General features: G+C 42.5%; 1 long non-coding RNA gene across 1 annotated transcript; it reads left to right on the forward strand.

Annotated features, from left to right (window-relative positions):
- The first annotated feature begins 4,803 nt into the window (after positions 1 to 4,803).
- LOC122924138 lies at positions 4,804 to 17,266 on the forward strand. The gene is made up of 3 exons (XR_006387374.1): positions 4,804 to 4,927; positions 9,433 to 9,600; positions 16,381 to 17,266. It is a non-coding gene; the product is annotated as an uncharacterized LOC122924138 (long non-coding RNA).
- Positions 17,267 to 17,774: the final 508 nt, after the last annotated feature.

The following is a 17,774-nucleotide window of genomic DNA, read 5'->3' on the forward strand; positions in this document are numbered from 1 at the left end:
ACCTGTCACCCAGCGCCTAAATACTAAGCCTCAAATTTATATCCCGCTAAATCTGTCGTTACTGCTGTACTGTTCTGGCTGGGCAAGTTATTTAGTGTCCGTCAAAGCACATTTTTTGTTCTGGGTTGAAATACAATTCCCAATTTAGCAATTTCCTAATTTAGTGGTTTCTGCTGTATCAGAGCTATTTGAAATCTATCCCTAAAAGGGTATATAATATTCAAGGTGCACATAGGGTCATTCAGAATAACTTCACACACACTCTACTGTGCATTTCCAAGTCTAATTCCGTCAGTAAATCTATACCTGTCACCCAGCGCCTAAATACTAGGCCTCAAATTTATATCCCGCTAAATCTGTCGTTACTGGTGTACTGTTCTGGCTGGGCAAGTTATTTAGTGTCCGTCAAAGCACATTTTTTGTTCTGGGTTGAAATACAATTCCCAATTTTGCAATTTCCTAATTTAGTGGTTTCTGCTGTATCAGGCCTACGTTAAATACATCCCTAAAAGGGTATATAATATTCAAGGTGCACATAGGGTCATTCAGAATAACTTCACACACACGCTACTGTGCATTTCCAAGTCTAATTCTGTCAGTAAATCTATACCTGTCACCCAGCGCCTAAATACTAGGCCTCAAATTTATATTCAGCTGAATTTGAATACAATACATTGGGCCAAATAATATTTTTGTTGTTGTGGTGAACAATAACAATGAGGAAAACATCTAGTAAGGGACGCGGACGTGGACATGGTCGTGGTGGTGTTAGTGGACCCTCTGGTGCTGGGAGAGGACGTGGCCGTTCTGCCACATCCACACGTCCTAGTGTACCAACTACCTCAGGTCCCAGTAGCCGCCAAAATTTACAGCGATATATGGTGGGGCCCAATGCAATTCTAAGGATGGTAAGGCCTGAGCAGGTACAGGCATTAGTCAATTGGGTGGCCGACAGTGGATCCAGCACGTTCACATTATCTCCCACACAGTCTTCTGCAGAACGCGCACAGATGGCGCCTGAAAACCAACCCCATCAGTCTGTCACATCACCGCCGCCATCTTGGACCGAGCACCCCAAAGGCAGCTTCAAGGAGTTCCCTGGCATGGCACTTCTTCAAACAATGTGCTGACGACAAGACCCGAGTGGTTTGCACGCTGTGCCATCAGAGCCTGAAGCAAGGCATTAAAGTTCTGAACCTTAGCACAACCTGCATGACCAGGCACCTGCATGCAAAGCATGAACTGCAGTGGAGTAAACACCTTAAAAACAAGGAAGTCGCTCAGGCTCCCCCTGCTACCTCTTCTGCTGCTGCCGCCTCGGCCTCTTCTGCTGCTGCCGCCTTGGCCTCTTCCTCCGCCTCTGGAGGAACGTTGGCACCTGCCGCCCAGCAAACAGGGGATGTACCACTAACACCACCACCACCACCTCCGTCACCAAGTGTCTCAACCATGTCACACGGCAGCGTTCAGCTCTCCATCTCACAAACATTTGAGAGAAAGCGTAAATTCCCACCTAGCCACCCTCGATCCCTGGCCCTGAATGCCAGCATTTCTAAACTACTGGCCTATGAAATGCTGCCATTTAGGCTGGTGGACACAGACAGCTTCAAACAGCTCATGTCGCTTGCTGTCCCACAGTATGTTGTTCCCAGCCGCCACTACTTCTCCAAAAGAGCCGTGCCTTCCCTGCACAACTAAGTATCCAATAAAATCAAGTGTGCACTGCGCAACGCCATCTGTAGCAAGGTCCACCTAACCACAGATACGTGGACCAGTAAGCACGGCCAGGGACGCTATATCTCCCTAACTGCACACTGGGTAAATGTAGTGGCAGCTGGGCCCCAGGCGGAGAGCTGTTTGGCGCACGTCCTTCCGCCGGCAAGGATCGCAGGGCAACATTCTTTGCCTCCTGTTGCCACCTCCTCCTTCTCGGCTTCCTCCTCCTCTTTTTCCACCTGCTCATCCAGTCAGCCACACACCTTCACCACCAACTTCAGCACAGCCCGGGGTAAATGTCAGCAGGCCATTCTGAAACTCATATGTTTGGGGGACAGGCCCCACACCGCACAGGAGTTGTGGTGGGGTATAGAACAACAGACCAACGAGTGGTTGCTGCCGGTGAGCCTCAAGCCCGGCCTGGTGGTGTGCGATAATGGGCGAAATCTCGTTGCAGCTCTGGGACTAGCCGGTTTGACGTACATCCCTTGCCTGGCGCATGTGCTGAATTTGGTGGTGCAGAAGTTCATTCACAACTACCCCGACATGTCAGAGCTGCTGCATAAAGTGAGGGCCGTCTGTTCGCGCTTCCGGCGTTCACATCCTGCCGCTGCTCGCCTGTCTGCGCTACAGCGTAACTTCAGCCTTCCCGCTCACCGCCTCATATGCGACGTGCCCACCAGGTGGAACTCCACCTTGCACATGCTGGACAGACTGTGCGAGCAGCAGCAGGCCATAGTGGAGTTTCAGCTGCAGCACGCACGGGTCAGTCGCACTGCGGAACAGCACCACTTCACCACCAATGACTGGGCCTCCATGCGAGACCTGTGTGCCCTGTTGCGCTGTTTCGAGTACTCCACCAACATGGCCAGTGGCGATGACACCGTTATCAGCGTTACAATACCACTTCTATGTCTCCTTGAGAAAACACTTAGGGCGATGATGGAAGAGGAGGTGGCCCAGGAGGAGGAGGAGGAGGAGGAGGAAGAGGGGTCATTTTTAGCACTTTCAGGCCAGTCTCTTCGAAGTGACTCAGAGGGAGGTTTTTGGCAACAGCAGAGGCCAGGTACAAATGTGGCCAGCCAGGGCCCACTACTGGAGGACGAGGATGAGGAGGAGGTGGAGGAGGATGAGGATGAAGCATGGTCACAGCGGGGTGGCACCCAACGCAGCTCGGGCCCATCACTGGTGCGTGGCTGGGGGGAAAGGCAGGACAATGACGATACGCCTCCCACAGAGGACAGCTTGTCCTTACCCCTGGGCAGCCTGGCACACATGAGCGACTACATGCTGAAGTGCCTGCGCAACGAGTTAGCAGGAGGCAACATTTCACTAACATGGTGGAACAGTACGTGTGCACACCCCTCCATGTACTGATTGATGGTTCGGCCCCATTCAACTTCTGGGTCTCTAAATTGTCCACGTGGCCAGAGCTAGCCTTTTATGCCTTGGAGGTGCTGGCCTGCCCGGTGGCCAGCGTTTTGTCTGAACGTGTATTGAGCACGGCAGGGGGCGTCATTACAGACAAATGCAGCCGCCTGTCTACAGCCAATGTAAACAAGCTGACGTTCATAAAAACGAACCAGGCATGGATCTCACAGGACCTGTCCGTCCCTTGTCCAGATTAGACTTTAACTACCTCCCCTTAACCATATATTATTGTACTCCAGGGCACTTCCTCATTCAATCCTATTTTTATTTTCATTTTACCATTTATTGCGAGGCTACCCAAAGTTGAATGAACCTCTCCTCTGTCTGGGTGCCGGGGCCTAAATATATGCCAATGGACTGTTCCAATGTTGGGTGACGTGAAGCCTGATTCTCTGCTATGACATGCAGACTAATTCTCTGCTGACATGAAGCCAGATCCTCTGTTATGGGACCTATCTCCTCTGCCTGGGTGCTTGGTCTAAATATCTGACAATGGACTGTTGCAGTGGTGGCTGACGTGAAGCCTGATTTTCTGCTATGACATGCAGACTAATTCTCTGCTGACATGAAGCCAGATCCTCTGTTACGGGACCTCTCTCCTCTGCCTGGGTGCTGGGCCTAAATATCTGACAATGGACTGTTGCATTGGTGGCTGACGTGAAGCCTGATTCTCTGCTATGACATGAAGATTGATTCTCTGCTGACATGAAGCCAGATCCCCTGTTACGGGACCTCTCTCCTCTGCCTGGGTGCTGGGCCTAAATTTATGAAAATGGACTGTTGCATTGGTGGCTGACGTGAAGCCTGATTCTCTGCTATGATATGAAGACTGATTTTCTGCTGACATGAAGCCAGATTGTCTGTTACGGGACCTCTCTCCTCTGCCTGGGTGCTGGGCCTTAATTTATGAAAATGGACTGTTGCAGTGGTGGGTGATGTGAAGCCTGATTCTCTGCTATGACATGAAGACTGATTCTCTGCTGACATGAAGCCAGATTGTCTGTTACGGGACCTCTCTCCTCTGCCTGGGTGCTGGGCCTAAATATCTGACAATGGACTGTTGCATTGGTGGCTGACGTGAAGCCTGATTCTCTGCTATGACATGAAGACTGATTCTCTGCTGACATGAAGCCAGATTCTCTGTTACGGGACCTCTCTCCTCTGCCTGGGTGCCGGGGCCTAAATATCTGAGAATGGACTGTTCCAGTGGTGGGTGACGTGAAGCCAGATTCTCTGCTATGGGACCTCTCTCCAATTGATTTTGGTTAATTTTTATTTATTTAATTTTTTTTTAAATTCATTTCCCTATCCACATTTGTTTGCAGGGGATTTACCTACATGTTGCTGCCTTTTGCAGCCCTCTAGCCCTTTCCTGGGCTGTTTTACAGCCTTTTTAGTGCCGAAAAGTTCGGGTCCCCATTGACTTCAATGGGGTTCGGGACGAAGTTCGGATCGGGTTCGGATCCCGAACCCGAACATTTTCGGGAAGTTCGGCCGAACTTCTCGAACCCGAACATCCAGGTGTCCGCTCAACTCTATTTATGAGTTGTTTGTTTGTCTTAACATTCTGTGATTACAGGTGTTCCCGTTATTTCTGTACGACCAAGAACTTCTAAAAAGAAGTTGGTCGCAGCAACGGGTGAGGAGGAAGAGTTGGAGGAGCAGGCCGAGGAGGAGCAGCCTGGACCCTCCTCTGATCGAGGACCATCACAGCAAGGGGATTCCTCCCCCCCACCTCCAGAAGAGGGGGACAAGGAGGTCTACACCCCCAACCAGGAGGGTAAATATGTGCACACAGCTATATAATTAAATATCCATACAATGTTTAAAAGAAAAAGGGCATAAAATGTTTTAAATTTGCGAAAAGTAGATAAATAAATAAAAAAAATCAAATTAAAAAAACTCTGTAATTTACATTAAAACCATAAAGTACCCAACTAATTCACATTAAACATTACATAACTATAACAAAGTAATTCTGTACTCTCATTAAGAAATACCAAATAAGAGTTGTGCTGGCTTGATACCTTTTAATGGCCAAAAAATAATAATTACCATGTCATATAGCGAGCTTCCAAGAACTCAACAGTCCCTTCATCTGTCCTATATACAATAATAAAGGAGACATTGAGGAATGAATGGACATTTGAAATATAAGATACAAATGTATCAAAGACGATCATAATAAGTCTGTTATTATCTTGCAGATAAGGGGCTGAGTACTAGTGATGAGTGACGATTGAATATTCGTGTTATATTCGTCGAAATCGAATATTTGTAATTTTTCCAATTATCGCGATTAATATGCGATTTAATTAATCGCGTGTTGCGATTTTTCTTTTAATAGTATAAGGCAACGGTATTTTACGAAATTTCGTAATATTGCTCTAACTTCGTCTTTTAGAATATGACGAATATTCTAAAAGACGAAGTTAAAGCAATATTACGAAATTTCGTAAAATACACATATAGATTGTAATTTAGCTAATATAGTGCTATAATCATTTTTTTTTCTCTAATTTTTTTTGCCTCTTCTGAACTTAAGTTTTGTAAAATATGTACACTGTTAAAAAAAATTACTATAGCAGTATATTAGCTAAATTACAGTCTATATGTGTATTTTACGAAATTTTGTAATATTGCTCTAACTTCGTCTTTTACGAATATTCTAAAAGACGAAGTTAGAGCAATATTAAGAATATAAGTAAAAAGTTGAAATCGCAATTCGATTATTATAACTTGAATTAATCGAATTGCGATTTCAACTTGGACCTGGTTTACTATGGTTGCTGCTATATAGCAGTGCTAAGTTGAAATCGCCATGCGATTACTTCGAGTTATATTAATCACATTGCGATTTCAACTTAGCACTGATATATTCCAAATTAGGCTAGAACTAACGAATATGGAATATAGCAGTACTAAGTTGAAATCGCAATGTGATTACTTCGAGTTATATTAATCGCATCGCGATTTCAACTTGGACCTGTTTTACTATGGTTGGCTTCAATGGCTTGGTAGAATTTGCGAATATACGAATGTATTCATCATATTCCACAAAACGAATATACAAATGTATTCGTCATATTCCACAAAACAAAGATATTCTCCATCTTCGTTTTAGCTACCTATTGATCAACTTCGCGAATTCTAGCAATCATATAGAAACATGGAATATAGCACTGCTATATTCCATGCTCATGGAGCGTCCCCATCACCATGGGAACGTCTCCATATACTAGAATGTACTGTCGGATTTGAGAATTACGTTGAAATCGCAATTGGATTATTTCAAGTTATAATAATCAAATTGCGATTTCAACTTAGTACTGCTATATTCCATATTAGGATAGAATTAACGAATATGGAACATAGCAGTGTTAAGTTGAAATCGCAATTCGATTATTATAACTTGAAATAATCGAATTGCGATTTCAACGTAATTCTCAAATCAGACAGTACATTCTAGTATATGGAGACGGTCCCATGGTGATGGGGATGCTCCATGAGCACAGAAGTCGGCAGAAGCAGCAACGGGCACTGACTGGAGCATTAAAAAAAAATAAAGATATTCGATTTCGCGAATATATAGCACTATATTCCAAATATTCGCGAAATCTTAAAATCGCGATATTCGAGAAAAAAAAATTGCAATTAGAATATTCGCGCTCAACACTACTGAGTACATATTATTGTCTTTAAATTGATGGCATCTCAGAGTCCTGGTGCCACAACTATGTCTATAGAAGACTATTTAGATCTTGTAGTGTGTTCAAAATCCCTTTTAAAAATTAAATCCAGTCTTCGAAGTGTCAAGTAGTGTTTTTAAAATCCCTTTTAACAAATTTTTGTCCTCAATTTGCATTTAAAAAATCTTATAGCTCTTTTGTATTAGAAGTTATATTTTAATATGAGAACTTTTATGTGTTATTCATATTGACCATGGCCATGCACTAGTGGCTCCTACTTCAACCAGGCCAGGGTCCGCGGTGACAAATATCTTCCATCTATTATAGTCCCTTGTGCCTTTCTACATATATATATATATATATATATATATATATATATACAGTCATGTGAAAAAATTAGGACACCCTTTGAAAGCATGTGGTTTTTTGTAACATTTTTAATAAAAGGTTATTTCATCTCCGTTTCAACAATACAGAGAGATTAAAGTAATCCGACTAAACAAAGAAAACTGAAGAAAAGTCTTTTCAAGATCTTCTGTAAATGTCATTCTACAAAAATGCCTATTCTAACTGAGGAAAAAGATAGGACACCCTTGCCCCTAATAGCGAGTGTTACCTCCTTTGGCTGAAATAACTGCAGTGAGACGGTTCTTGTAGCCATCTACCAGTCTTCGACATCGGTCTGAGGAAATTTTACCCCACTCCTCAATGCAGAACTTTTTCAGCTGTGAGATGTTTGAGGGGTTTCTTGCACGTACAGCCCTTTTCAAGTCACCCCACAGCATCTCAATGGGATTCAAATCTGGACTTTGACTTGGCCATTCCAGGACTCTCCATTTCTTCTTTTTCAGCCAATCTTTGGTTGATTTACTAGTATGTTTTGGGTCATTGTCATGTTGCATGGTCCAGTTCCGCTTCAGCTTTAATTTTCTAACTGATGGTCTCACATGTTCTTCAAGCACCTTCTGATACACAGTAGAATTCATCGTGGATTCTATGATGGTGAGCTGACCAGGTCCTGCTGCAGCAAAGCAGCCCCAAACCATGACACTTCCACCTCCATGCTTCACAGTTGGTATGAGGTTCTTTTCTTGGAATGCTGTGTTTGGTTTACGCCAAACATGTCCTCTGCTGTTGTGTCCAAATAATTCAATTTTGGACTCATCTGTCCAAAGAACATTATTCCAGAAGTCCTGGTCTTTGTCAACTTTATCTCTGGCAAATGTCAGTCTGGCCTCGATGTTTCTCTTGGAAAGCAAAGGTTTCCTCCTTGCACACCTCCCATGCAAGTTAAACTTGTACAGTCTCTTTCTGATTGTAGAGGCATGTACTTCTACATCAACAGTAGCCAGAGCCTGCTGTAGTTCTCGAGATGACACTTTAGGGTTTTTGGAGACCTCTTTTAGCATCTTGCGGCCTGCTCTTGGGGTGAACTTGCTGGGGCGACCAGTCCTGGGCATGTTGGCAGTTGTTTTGAAAGCCCTCCACTTGTAGACTATCTTCCGGACAGTGGAATGGCTGATTTCAAAATCTTTTGAGATCTTTTTAAATCCCTTCCCAGACTCATAGGCTGCTACAATCTTTTTTCTGAAGTCCTCTGACAGCTCTTTTGCTCTCACCATGGTGCTCACTCTCACTTCAACAGTCAGGAGCACACCAAACTAAATGTCTGAGGTTTAAATAGGGCAAGCCTCATTCAACATGCAGAGTAACGATCTACTAATTATGTGCACCTGGTGTGATATACCTGTGTGAGATCTGAGCCAATTTAAGAGGGAATACATGTGAGGGTGTCCTATCTTTTTCCTCAGTTAGAATAGGCATTTTTGTAGAATGACATTTACAGAAGATCTTGAAAAGACTTTTCTTCAGTTTTCTTTGTTTAGTTGGATTACTTTAATCTCTCTGTATTGTTGAAACAGAGATGAAATAACCTTTTATTAAAAATGTTACAAAAAACCACATGCTTTCAAAGGGTGTCCTAATTTTTTCACATGACTGTATATATATATACACACACACACACCCCACCCAGTAAATTAACCGCATAAACCACAAATTAAATGCTATCTGAAAGGTAATATTGTAATAGGGGTAAGGTAAGGGAGATCAGGATGTTAGTGGAGTAAAATGAGGATTTTACATGACAGACTCCCTTTAACTGCTGAATAGAACAGCGCTAAACAGTGCCTAAATAGCATATAGAAATCTAGTCATCTCGCTACCTATCTGCAAGCGATTCTATTAATAAAGTGACCATGACAACTAAATCAACTGTGAGTGAAGATGGACAGCAGATATTTAAAATGCGGCTGTGCAGACAGTATAACGATGACAGCCCAAAAATATAATATAACCAACATAATACCATCAAATAACCTCTTTTATGTCATACAACTTTTTAACTTAGTCCAGTTTTACCCATCTGTAACACTTGTTTTGTCATGTAATATAAACCCATAATGAGGCAAATCCACCGTGTGGATAATCAGAATCCCATGCAGATCCCTCCATATAGGATATTTATTTTATTTTATTTACCTTTGTTATGATTTATGAGTTGATTGTCTAAATTCTTAACATTCTGTGATTACAGGTGTTCCTGTTCCTTCTGTACAAGCGGGTGAGGAGGAAGAGTTGGAGGACCAGGCAGAGGAGGAGCAGCCTGGACCCTCCTCTGATCGAGGACCATCACAGCAAGGGGATTCCTCTCACCCACCTCCAGAAGGGGGGGAGAAGGAGGTGTACACTCCCCATCAGGAGGGTAAATATGTGCACACAGTTATTGTAAGGGACTCTGCGGTTTTGGTTCCCTTGCGGGCAGATACGGTGGGGCGTACGCATGGGCGCCGGTGGGGAGGGCCGCGGGGATCTCTGAGGCAGAATTGCCGGGCTGATGGCAATACGTCGCGGCCGGTCCTGCCTCCGGTGTCTCCTGTGGGTTCCGTTATGGCGTCCATGCTGGCACAATCCCGTGCCGAGTCTGTTGGGCGTCCGCGTGCACGCCCGAGGGGTTATTCGCGAAGGAATGCGTGGCCGAGTGTGCGTGCATCTTATGTGCTACCTCGGCCACTGGCAGGTAAAGCATCTGTGCACAAATTCAAAGTTGATTAGGGATTTGCTGCACAGGTGCTAATGAGTAGGATCATCGCATGACCTATGAGGTTCTGACAAGCAGCACTCTGTGATTGGCCAGCAGGTGTTTAAAAGGTGATCTCCCTGGCTGACCAGTGCTCACTGTTGTCTCTACAACCTGGGAGTATGCTGGTTCAGATTAACTAAGTTTGTTCCATGCATGAACTCTGTGTGTCTCCATTTAGTGAATGCCTCTGGAAACCTTGTCTCTGCTCTACAGTTGCACCGTATGTGGCCTCGGATCGGACCTTGGATACTTTACAGTCTCATCCTTAGGTATTTGGTTTCACAGACTATTCTGTATGAACTTTAGCCTGGTCTGGCTTTTCTCAGACGTTTTCCCACAGAGGTTATTATTTGGACTACGTTATTTCTGTATGATTTCTGGCTTGGACTTTACTGCTGTGTTTTCAATAAATCCATGTTTGTTCAGATCTTTGCCTGGTTGTTCAGGGTTCTGCAGCATTACAGCTATATAATTAAATATCCATACGAAGTTGATAACAAAAAGGGCCTAAAATGATTTAAAATAGCGAAAAGTAGAGCATTTTTTAAATTTATTTTTTAAAGTAAAATAAATCTGTAATCTACATTAAAACCATAAAGTATCCAACTAATTCAAATTAAACATTATATAACTATAACCAAGTAATTCTGTGCTGTCTTTAATAAATACAAAATAAGAGTTGTGGTGGCTTGATACATTTTAATGGCCATAAAATAATAATTAATATGTCACATAGCTAGCTTCCAAGAACTCACCAGTCGCTTCATCTGTGAGCGAAGGGGCACACATTCCAAAGAGCACCTTTAGGATTTCACCAGCCATTTTTTTACAGATTTTGATTTCCAACTACTTCGCACACATTAGGGCCCCTAAATTGCCAGGGCAGTATAACTACCCCACAAGTGACCCCATTTTGGAAAGAAGACACCCCAAGGTATTCCGTGAGGGGCATGGCGAGTTCCTAGAATTTTTTATTTTTTGTTATGAGTTAGTGGAATATGAGACTTTGTAAGAAAAAAGAAAAAAAAAATCATCATTTTCCGCTAACTTGTGACAAAAAAATAAAAAATTCTAGGAACTCGCCATGCCCCTCACGGAATACCTTGGGGTGTCTTCTTTCCAAAATGGGGTCACTTGTGGGGTAGTTATACTGCCCTGGCATTCTAGGGGCCCTAATGTGTGTGAAGTAGTTTGAAATCAAAATGTGCAACAAATGACCTGTGAAATCCTAAAGGTGCTCTTTGGAATGTGTGCCCCTTTGCCCACCTAGGCGGCAAAAAAGTGTCACACATGTGGTATCGTTGTACTCAGGAGAAGTTGGGCAATGTGTTTTGGGGTGTCATTTTACATATACCCATGCTGGGTGAGAGAAATATCTTGGCAAAAGACAACTTTTCCCATTTTTTTATACAAAGTTGGCATTTGACCAAGATATTTCTCTCACCCAGCATGGGTATATGTAAAATGACACCCCAAAACACATTCCCCAACTTCTCCTGAGTACGGCGATACCACATGTGTGACACTTTTTTGCAGCCTAGATGCGCAAAGCGGCCCATATTCCTTTTAGGAGGGCATTTTTAGACATTTGGATCCCAGACTTCTTCTCACGCTTTCGGGCCCCTAAAATGCCAGGGCAGTATAAATACCCCACATGTGACCCCATTTTGGAAAGAAGACACCCCAAGGCATTCAATGAGGGGCATGGTGAGTTCATAGAATTTTTATTTTTTTTTGGCACAAGTTAGCGGAAATTGATTTTTTTTTTGTATTTTCTCACAAAGTCTCCCGCTAACTTGAGACAAAAATTTAAATCTTTCATGGACTCAATATGCCCCTCATGGAATACCTTGGGGTGTCTTCTTTCCAAAATGGGGTCACATGTGGGGTATTTATACTGCCCTGGCATTTTAGGGGCCCTAAATCGTGTGAAGAAGTCTGGATTATAAATGTCTAAAAAATTTTACGCATTTGGATTCCGTGAGGGGTATGGTGAGTTCATGTGAGATTTTATTTTTTGACACAAGTTAGTGGAATATGAGATTTTGTAATAAAAAAATAAATAAAAAAATTCCGCTAACTTGGGCCAAAAAAATGTCTGAATGGAGTCTGATGGGGGTGATCAGGGAGTCTATATGGGGTGATCACCCCCCTGTCATTGATCACCCCCCTGTAAGGCTCCATTCAGACGTCCGTATGTGTTTTGCGGATCCAATCCATGTATCCGTGGATCTGTAAAAATCATACGGACGTCTGAATGGAGCCTTACAGGGGGGTGATCAATGACAGTGGTGTGATCAATGACAGGGGGGTGATCAGGGAGTCTATATGGGGTGATCACCCCCTGTAAGGCTCCATTCAGACGTCCGTATGTGTTTTGCGGATCCGATCCATGTATCCGTGGATCCGTAAAAAATCATACGGACGTCTGAATGGAGCCTTACAGGGGGTGATCAATGCCAGGGGGGTGATCAGGGAGTCTATATGGGTGATCACCCCCTTGTCATTGATCACCCCCCTGTAAGGCTCCATTCAGATGTCCGTATGTGTTTTGCAGATCCGATCCATATATCCATGGATCCGTAAAAATCATACGGACGTCTGAATGGAGCCTTACAGGGGGGTGATCAATGACAGGGGGTTGATCAATGACAGGGGGTGATCAGGGAGTCTATATGGGTGATCACCCCCCTGTCATTGATCACCCCCCTGTAAGGCTCCATTCAGACGTCCGTATGTGTTTTGCGGATCCGATCCATATATCCGTGGATCCGTAAAAATCATACGGACGTCTGAATGGAGCCTTACAGGGGGGTGATCAATGACAGGGGGGTGATCAGGGAGTCTATATGGGGTGATCAGGGGTTCATAAGGGGTTAATAAGTGACGGGGGGGTGTAGTGTAGTGTAATGGTGTTTGGTGCTACTTTACAGAGCTACCTGTGTCCTCTGGTAGTCGATCCAAACAAAAGGGACCACCAGAGGACCAGGTAGCAGGTATATTAGACGCTGTTATCAAAACAGCGTCTAATATACCTGTTAGGGGTTAAAAAAAAAAATCGCATCTACAGCCTGCCAGCGAACGATCGCTGCTGGCAGGCTGTAGATCCTGTCTCTTACCTTGCGATCCTGTGAACGTGCGCGCATTCACAGGAAGTCACGCGTCTCGAGATGACGCGTAGACATGTGACTCTGCGCAGAGCTGCCGCCTCCGGACCGCGATCCTGCGTTAGGCGGTCCGGAGGCGGTTAAGGTAACAGTGGAGGGTATGGTCTACACTAAACTCAATATGATCAGGACAGACAGAAATTATACTAACACAGAACAATATGAAAGAATGCAGTCAGACATTAGAACAGAACAAAATAAATATTTATTAACAAAATAACAAACATGCCTCTATGGCAACTTTTTAACTTTGTTATAAAGCATCAACATATCCCTCTTTTGTTTAAGGTGCTGTTTCTTAAGCTTGGCCATCAGCCTCTGCATTTGGCGCATGCCGGCATTCTGTTCCCGCTGATCATGTTCCATTTATTTATTTATTTTAAACAGCAGTACTGTTAGGATTAGAAAATAAAATGATATTACTTGCAATTCAGATTACGTGGTATCGATATAGAATTATATTTCTATGTGCACATATTTACCCTCTTGGCGGGGGTTGGTTACAACATCCTCTGGAGTGATGGGGGGTTCTTTTGGTGGCTGGGAGGGTGCAGCGTCTTCCACCTCCACCTCTTCTCCCACATCAGGTGTGTCAGTCACCTCATCCTGAAGCTCATGGGGGGGGGGGGTTCCTGGCTCATGAGCTTTCATAGGAGCCATCATATTGCCATCAGGTGGTGGAGCGGCCGCTACATCCTCTGAGGGTCCTGCCTGCTCTTGTGAATCCTCCTCATCTGTTGTTGAGACCTCCATCACTACCACATTTAGCGGATGTTTTTTTCTGTTTTCGTGGTCCTCTCCTCTTTATAGTAGGAACAGGAACACCTGTAATCACAGAATATTACGAATTTTGACAATGAAATCATAAATCACAACAAAGTTAAAGATCCAGAAATTCATATACTGTATGGATGGATCTGCATGGGATTATGATAAACCACAAAGTGTATTTGACTCTTTTTGGCGTTAACTAACATTTTAAAACCAGTGTTCCAGATGTGTTAAACTAGCCAAATTTACAAGGTAGGATGAGGTAACATGGTATTTATTAGGAAGGTGTCCTCTACGGTATTGCGGCTGGGTTCTTGACTTTTAATCAAAACATGCAACTGTTCGGAAATTAGATGTTGTTATGGTGGGTATATAATACCCACCATGCCGCATTTTGAAGATCTGCTGCCAGCACACCCTCCCTCCCTGTTGATTTAGTATTCACGGTCAATTGATTATTAGACGGAGGGCTAAAGTCGCTTGCAGAAAGGCGGAGAGAGGAATCAATTTTAATATGCTATATAAGCAGAATTTATTGTTGGTATATTCAGTGTTAAAAAGCAGTCTTTCATTTAAAATCATCATTTTAGAACTAAAAGATAAAGATCTCCCTTAAGCTTGCATTTCATTAGTGGTTGTAGCAGACTGCGTTTCAACTACAATATCATATGTACTGTTGAATGGATTTACAATGTTAGGTTTAATTACCTAATTAGTATGTAACCTGCTTAGCATTCATCTGGTTGTGCGGTAGAAACACTATGGCTACAATGGATGTCTCAAATGGATTGTTGATTATTAAATTACTTCGCAGACTGAGGGGAGGGGATGTGTGGCCTGTAACCAGTCTGTGATTAAACAATGAATAATTTTCTGTATGTGTTTGCCTTGCATGGGAGAGGGGCATAAAAGTAGGGAATGTGGCATTAAACATAGTCCTGCTTTCAAGTGGTCTTAAACTTTTGATCAGGACTGTATATATATATATATATATATATATATATATATTCTATAATCCCATGCAAATTATGTGGGGGATGTATGAAATGGACGGGGCCTTTCAAATAAATACTGAATGATGCTTGCATTTTATGTATATATAAACATAAAGACATATATATACAAATGTGGCCCCAACGTACGCAAACATATATATGCGCCACATGGAGGAGGACTTTATCTATGTATCCCACCACTTTCAATATGTTTTGAGGTGGTGGAGATACATAGATGACGTCTTCCTCCTGTGGACAGGTACTGAAACACAATTAAGTGATACCTTAATAGTGTGGATGCTGATCTTCAGTATACTGTGTCTCATTCCAAAACGAGTCTGTCATTTCTGGATACTAATGTGAAATTGGTCAATGGTTTAATCTGTACGGGTCTGTTCGTTAAACCGACAGACAAACACGATTTTACGATTTGAAAGCAACCATCCACGCAGTTTGATTAAACATTTACCTCATTCACAATTTTTGAAGGAAAAGCGCATTGTATCCAATCAGGCTGAGTTGTCTGCCACATTGGATATGATGGAAGGTAAATTTAAAGAACGTGGTTACCCTCGCAAATTGTTAAATGAACAAAAAAGTAAAATCCTTCATACAAACACAGAAAGGCTACAACCTATTTCTCAAAAAATTCAAAGGATACCGTTTATGTCTACATACTCTGATTGCAGTTTGGAGATAGGACAGATCTTGAAAAAGAATTGGAATATTCTTAGTAGAGGCATTAATGATGTCCCTGAATTTAAAATTCCTCCTCTGTTATCATATCGAAAGAATAAAAATATCAGAGACCATTTGGTTAGAGCAGATGTAGGTCCTAAAAGAATCAGTATACAGCGAACATTGACGCAGGCGGGGTTAGGATGTTTCCCGTGCCTCAACTGCGTCAATTGTCGCTATATTTGCAAATCTAAATCTTTTGTACACCCATATACAGGAAAAGATTATCCCATTAGATTCCATCTTACATGTTCTTCATCATATGTTATTTATGTGCTAGCGTGTCCCTGCAACCTAATTTATGTAGGAAAAACATCAACAGAATTGAAATTAAGGTTAAACAATCATAGAAATTCAATAAGGAAAAAGCGCAATGATCTACCAGTTTCCAGACATTTTGGATCCCTTCATCATACTGAACGGGATCTAAGATGCTGGATTATCGATCATATTGCGCCCCCCAGAAGAGGTGGTGACCGCTTAGCAATTTTTAAAAAAAGAGAACTTCGATGGATTTATGCCCTGGATAGTTTACATCCTAGAGGGCTTAATGTGGAATTTAGGTGAGAGACCATTGATTTGGGGTTGATCCTGATTTTCCTTGTATGGGCGGTCTTCCTGCCTCAATTTTGTATGATAGTGCCAAGGAATGGTGAAAGTACAATTTGTAATTCACATGAAACATATTATCGAATCTGTAATTAATTTGTAAATTTCTCTTTGCCTTTTAGAAATTTTAACCCTCACTTGATCGGATGAGGATCCCTGAACCAAACCTCTTTGAAGGTGGTGACGTCCAGCAATAACATCGGTGTTCCTTCGTTGCGCAACTCCAGACATGTAAATTTTGTGTAGTGCTTTCCTTAGAAATTTGAGGGAGAATCCCCCCTATGGCTGCATTATTACCGGCAATTAGGTTGACAATGCCAGCGGGGTTCATAGATGTGTCCCCTTCTGACATATGCGACCTATTGGGTTGGGGTCCATCTCGGCAGAGTTGGAGCTCTCCCCATATGCTGGACAACGTAGGAGTTACCTACCGCGGCTTGATATATCGTTAAGGAGGCATTCTGCACAATTAATATATCCATAATAAGTACTAATGGAACCATAGGGCAGTTTTGCCTTCAAGTAAAATGGCGGTTTCAGTACAACTGTGAAGAGCGCATGCGTCACATGATAGTGCTGACACACATGACGACGCTCGTCTGGACATGCGCAATGAACTGTTGGAGACGCTCAATGGAGCGCGACGGTCTCGACTGGCGCCATGACTTTTAGAGGTGCGATCTCCGTGATTTTCATCCATTACACTAAGTCACTTTTATTATAATCTTACTAAAGATGTTCTATATATGTATTGGAAGTCTTGTATACTATATGGTTATTTGATCTACAAACAGGTAAATAGTTCTTGTATTGTGGATCTCATGGCACATGTCACTTTATGTACATGCACTTTGTTAATTTTTTTTTTTCACATGTATTAGATGTATTTAATTTAATCATGATTGTAACCACACCGTGATTGGTTGGTCACTTAGGATATCTCTTTTTATGCCCTTATTTTCACTGTTTCTATGCTTGAGGAAGGCTCTTGTGAGCCGAAACGTCGCAAGTTTGCCATACAATGGGTGAATAAAAAGTTTTTATTTCACTACAATTCTGGATTGCAGTCCCACTTTTTCGTATATATATATATATATATATATATATATATATGTGTGTGTGTGTCTGTGAAACATATCAAATCATCCGGTGAGATCATACATCTGTACCGCGCTGTGTGTATAACTATATATATATATATATATACACAATCTCAGCGAGGTAGAGATGTATGATGTAAGTGGATTATTTTGTACGTGTCACTCCGGGTATTAAGTAATCATTTTTAAAGGGATGAAATACGGATGTAGGAGATTTAACACAGATCCTTTAGGAGACGTGTTATTTAAACAAAATGCTATTAAATGCGTTACACTATTTTTTAACAATGGCTTTTGTTTCTAGATAACGCAATGAGTTAAGAGGTTGTATGTTATCCAAACTACATCTGTACAGATTAGCCGCATAATAAAAAATATATACATTACATAGTGTTGTAAAGAGAGATACAAAAGTC

This window comes from Bufo gargarizans, unplaced genomic scaffold, assembly GCF_014858855.1.
Source record: "Bufo gargarizans isolate SCDJY-AF-19 unplaced genomic scaffold, ASM1485885v1 original_scaffold_843_pilon, whole genome shotgun sequence".
Classification (NCBI taxonomy): domain Eukaryota; kingdom Metazoa; phylum Chordata; class Amphibia; order Anura; family Bufonidae; genus Bufo; species Bufo gargarizans.